Below are 6,031 nucleotides of genomic sequence, written 5' to 3' on the forward strand. Positions count from 1 at the left end.
CTCACCTCACCAAAAAATTTCTGCGAGTTTTTAAAACTTCGTCCCCTTTTTTTTTTAACAGGACCATTATAGGATATATTGGGCAGTGTAATCCAACTAAACTATTAGTCACACAATCCTAAATGACCTAGGCCTTGCTCAATAGTATTGGTATAAAAGTGGAATGGGAAGTGGAAGCTCTGTTGACAACGTATGAACTGCGAACGGCCTGGAGGCTACCTTTGTCTCACTGAGTTGGTACAATCTTTTCCTTCTTTGACCTTGGTAGCTTACTTTTCTTACGTAGTGAATGTTCGATGATGTGAATTGAGGCGATACCTCATAAAATTATGTTGAAACAATATGGTGATTTCTAATCTTAACATTATCCACGGTAGGTAGGTTGACCCATCCCTCAGGACCATAGAGTCACCTAAGCTTGGGGGATGCGATCCTTGTGTCCTAGCCAACTACTAGGCTATCTTTCATGGTCCCACGCTCCCCTATCAAGATTGGGTTTACAACCAATGACCCTTGTTTGAAGACCACTGGTCATTCCACAAAACTTAAGTTCACACTAACATAGCCAGCTTATGCCTAGCTCATTACTAGAGTGGAAAGGGCAGTTGAGGGTCTGGAGACGCCATCATTCTATTATCAGCCTAAAGAACTACCTTGGTAGTCCTTGGTTGCCATAGAGGCCTACTAGGTGGTTAGGAGCTGCTAGATGGTTTAATCTCATCTCTCATTTTTAGAACATTCGGTGTTAGTTCATCGAGGCCAATACAAGTCTCTAGGTGCACTGAAATATAGACCTCTAATCGTTGCTCACGATCTTGGGGTGTAGGGTTTACAAAAAATATTTTGACCTAGATCCACATGTAAAACGCACTAGTTGTAGTGCTCCAATCTTAACTAAGTTCTCTTTTGTATGTTTGCTAGAGAGATATACCTATTGATCACCTAAGCTTGTAAGCCATAATTTAAACTTCATCTTGGTCATATTTATAGGCTGAAGAGGTCTATTGGGTTCTAGGGTGGCTAGGTGACTTAATGCAGACTTCTGACTCCAGGCTGTTCTATTTTGATTCATTGGGTTTTTCTTAGTTTGGGAGCACTAGAGTTTGGACCCTCTAACCGTGACCCACGATCCTAAAGTGCTTAGTCTACTGGAGATGTCCTAACCTAGCTCATCATCTAGCGAACCTAAATTTAAGGCCCTACCTCTGTGTAGATAAACACGCAACACAAGAAGAACATACAATTCAAACACTTGAAGCTAACACATAATATATCACGCACACATACAAGTAAAACAAGCTCAATGGGGAGATAACATCCATTAATCACCTAGAGCATAAATAACAATAGCCCATCCTTCTTTCTATAGTGGTGAGTATTCCCGCCTGTCACGCAGGTGACCGGAGTTTGATCTCCTGCAGCGTCAATTTAAATTTTCTTTTGGACAATTTTAATTGAATTCGAAATTCGGTGGTGGAGAACCGGATGATTTTGGTTTGTTCCCCAACAACGAAATTCATAATTGGTTTCCTTTTTTCTCTCGTGTGTTAACAAATAATATATTTTTCAAAGGTCGATGTAATACAATAGTGAGTATTCCCGCTTGTCACTCGAGAGACCTAAGTTTGAACCCCGACAATATTAAGTTTAATTTTCTTTTGACAATTTTCACCGGATTTGAAATTGGATTACTTGTTATGAATCTTCGATTGATAAAATCTAGAGCGTTAACAATGGATCGCATTTATAAAGTCGATTGGTAAAATTTGTAGCGTTAACAAATAATTTATTTTTTATGAGTTGTTGTAGTATAGTGGTGAGTATTCCTACTTATTACGTCAATGATCCTGGGTTTAGTCTTCGGCAAGGGTGATTTAAGTTTTATTTTGGTAGTTTTAACGGAATTTGAAATTAGACAGCCGTGAACCTGTCATGTAGGTAGTTTGGGTTCAATCCCCAACAACGGTAGTTTGATGAAAGTTGAAACTGGATTGCTTTTCCTTAAAAATGGTTTATGAAATCTTGTGTGTTAACAAATAATATGTTTTTAGAGGTTGTTGTAGTTGTAAAGTGGTGAGTATTTCTGCTTGTCACTCGAATTATTTTGTTCCAGCGGTCGTTGTAGTACAAGGGTGAGAATTCCTGCTTGTCACCCGAGTGACTTGAGTTTGATCCCCAACAATAACAAGTTTAATCTTGTTTTGACCATTTTAATCGGATTAAAAATTAGATTACTTTTTGTAACGACGATTGATAAAATTTGGTGTTAACAAATATTACATTATTCGAAAGTCGTCATTGTAGATTGGTGAGTATTCCCACGAGTTTGATCCCCCCACAGCGACGATTTTAATTTTCTTTTGAATTCGAAATTCGGTTGTGGTGAATCGGATGATTTGGGTTTGTTCCCCAACAACGAAATTCGGGATTGAATTCCTTTTTCTCTCGTGTGTTAACAAAGAATATATTTTTCAAAGGTCGATATAATACAGTAGTGAGTATTCCCGCTTGTCACTCGAGGGACCTGAGTTTGAACACTGACAATTATAAGCTTAGTTTTCTTTTGACAATTTTCACCGGATTCGAAATTGGATTACTTGTTACGAATCTTCGATTGATAAAATCTAGAGCGTTGACAATGGATCACTTTTTCTAAAGACGATTGGTAAAATATGTAGCGTTAACAAATATTTTATTTTTTATGAGTCGTTGTAGTAGTACAGTGGGGAGTATATCCGCTTGTCACTCGAGTTATTATGTTCCAGAGTTCGTTGTAATACAAGGGTGAGCATTCCTACTCGTCACTCGTGTGACCTGAGTTTGATCCCGAACAATAACAAGTTTAATCTTGTTTTGACAATTTTAGTCTTATTCTAAATTGGATTACTTTTTGGAACGGCAATTGATAAAATCTTGTGTGTTGACGAATATTATATTTTTTGAAAGTCGTCGTTGTAGAGTGGTGAGTACTCCCGCGAGTTTAATCCCCCACAACGACGATTTATAATTTTCTTTTGAATTCGAAATTTGGTAGTGGTGAAACGGATGAATTGGGTTTGTTCCCCAACAACGAAATTCGGGATTGGATTCCTTTTTTCTCGTGTGTTAACAAATAATATATTTTTTAGAGGTCGATATAATATAGTAGTGAGTATTCCCGCTTGTCACTCGTGGGACCTGACTTTGAACCCCGACAATTATAAGCTTAGTTTTCTTTTGACAATTTTCATCGTTTTCGAAATTGGAATACTTGTTCCAAATCTTCAATTGATAAAATCTAGAGCGTTGACAATGGATCACTTTTTCTAAAGACGATTGGTAAAATATGTAACGTTAACAAATATTTTATTTTTTATGAGTCGTTGTAGTAGTACAGTGGGGAGTATATCCGCTTGTCACTCGAGTTATTATGTTCCAGAGGTCGTTGTAATACAAGGGTGAGCATTCCTGCTCGTCACTCGAGTGACCTGAGTTTGATCCCAAACAATAACTAGTTTAATCTTGTTTGGACAATTTTAGTCTGATTCTAAATTGGATTACTTTTTGAAACGGCGATTGATAAAATCTTGTGTGTTGACGAATATTATATTTTTCGAAAGTCGTCGTTGTAGAGTGGTGAGTACTCCCGCGAGTTTAATCCCCCACAACGACGATTTATAATTTTCTTTTGAATTCGAAATTTGGTAGTGGTGAAACGGATGAATTGGGTTTGTTCCCCAACAACGAAATTCGGGATTGGATTCCTTTTTTCTCGTGTGTTAACAAATAATATATTTTTTAGAGGTCGATATAATATAGTAGTGAGTATTCCCGCTTGTCACTCGTGGGACCTGACTTTGAACCCCGACAATTATAAGCTTAGTTTTCTTTTGACAATTTTCACCGTTTTCGAAATTGGAATACTTGTTCCAAATCTTCAATTGATAAAATCTAGAGCGTTGACAATGGATCACTTTTTCTAAAGACGATTGGTAAAATATGTAACGCTAACAAATATTTTATTTTTTATGAGTCGTTGTAGTAGTACAGTGGGGAGTATATCCGCTTGTCACTCGAGTTATTATGTTCCAGAGGTCGTTGTAATACAAGGGTGAGCATTCCTGCTCGTCACTCGAGTGACCTAAGTTTGATCCCAAACAATAACTAGTTTAATCTTGTTTGGACAATTTTAGTCTGATTCTAAATTGGATTACTTTTTGAAACGGCGATTGATAAAATCTTGTGTGTTGACGAATATTATATTTTTCGAAAGTCGTCATTGTAGAGTGCTGAGTACTCCCGCGAGTTTAATCCCCCACAGCAACGATTTTTAATTTTTCTTTTGTATTCGAAATTCGGTAGTGGTGAACCGGATGATTTGGGTTTGTTTCCCAACAACAAAATTCGGAATTAGATTCCTTTTTCTCTCCTGTGTTGACAAATAATATATTTTTCAAAGGTCGATGTAATACAGTAGTGAATATTCCCGCTTGTCACTCGTGGGACCTCAGTTTGAACCCCGAAAATTATAAGCTTAGTTTTCTTTTGACAATTTTCACCGGATTCAAAATTGGATTACTTGTTCCGAATCTTCGATTGATAAAATCTAGAGCATTGACAATGGATCACTTTTTCTAAATACGATTGGTAAAATCTGTAGCGTTAACAAATAATTTATTTTTTATGAGTCGTTGTGGTGGTATAATGGGGAGTATTTCCACTTGTCACTCGAGTTATTATGTTCCAGATGTCGTTGTAATACAAGGGTGAGCATTCCTGCTTGTCACTCGAGTGACCTTAGTTTGATCCCGAACAATAACAAGTTTAATCTTGTTTTGACATTTTTAGTCCGATTCTAAATTGGATTACTTTTTGTAACGGTGATTGATAATATCTTGTGTGTTGACGAATATTATATTTTTCGAAAGTCGTCGTTGTAGAGTGGTTAGTACTCCCGCGAGTTTAATCCCCCATAGCGACGATTTATAATTTTCTTTTGAATTCGAAATTCGGTTGTGTTGAACCAGATGATTTGGGTTTGTTCCCCAATAACGAAATAACGAAATTCGGGATTGGATTCCTTTTTCTCTCGTGTGTTCAAAAATAATATATTTTTCAGAGATCGATATAACATAGTAGTGAGTATTCCCGCTTGTCACTCGTGGGACCTGAGTTTGAACCCCGACAATTATAAGCTTAGTTTTCTTTTGACAATTTTCACCGGATTCAAAATTGGATTACTTGTAACGAATCTTTTATTGATAAAATCTACAGCGTTGACAATGGATCACTTTTTCTAAAGACGATTGGTAAAATCTGTATCGTTAACAAATATTTTATTTTTTATGAGTCGTTGTAGTGGTAAAGTGGGTAGTATATCTGCATGTCACTCGAGTTATTATGTTCCAGAGGTCGTTGTAATACAAGGGTGAGCATTCCTGCTTGTCACTCGAGTGACCTTAGTTTGATCCCGAACAATAACAAGTTTAATCTTGTTTTGACATTTTTAGTCCGATTCTAAATTGGATTACTTTTTGTAACGGTGATTGATAAAATCTTGTGTGTTGACGAATATTATATTTTTCGAAAGTCGTCTTTGTAGAGTGGTTAGTACTCCCGCGAGTTTAATCCCCCACAGCGACGATTTTTAATTTTTTTTGAATTCGAAATTCGGTAGTGGTGAACAAGATGATTTGGGTTTGTTCCCCAACAACGATATTCGGGATTGGATTCCTTTTTCTCTCGTGTGTTAACAAATAATATATTTTTGAAAGGTCGAGGTAATACAGTAGTGAGTATTCCCACTTGTCACTTGAGAGACTTGAGTTTGAACCCTGACAATAATAATTTTAATTTTCTTTTGACAATTATTAGCGAATTTTAAATTGGATTACTTGTTCCGAATCTTCGATTGATAAAATCTAGAGCGTTGACATTATATAACTTTTTCTAATGACGATTGGTAAAATCTGGAGCGTTAACAAATAATTTATTTTTTATGACTCGTTGTAGTATAGTGGTGAGTATTCCTGCCTTTCACGTAGGTGACTCG

Source organism: Cucurbita maxima, unplaced genomic scaffold (genome assembly GCF_002738345.1).
Source record: "Cucurbita maxima cultivar Rimu unplaced genomic scaffold, Cmax_1.0 Cma_Scf00082, whole genome shotgun sequence".
Classification (NCBI taxonomy): domain Eukaryota; kingdom Viridiplantae; phylum Streptophyta; class Magnoliopsida; order Cucurbitales; family Cucurbitaceae; genus Cucurbita; species Cucurbita maxima.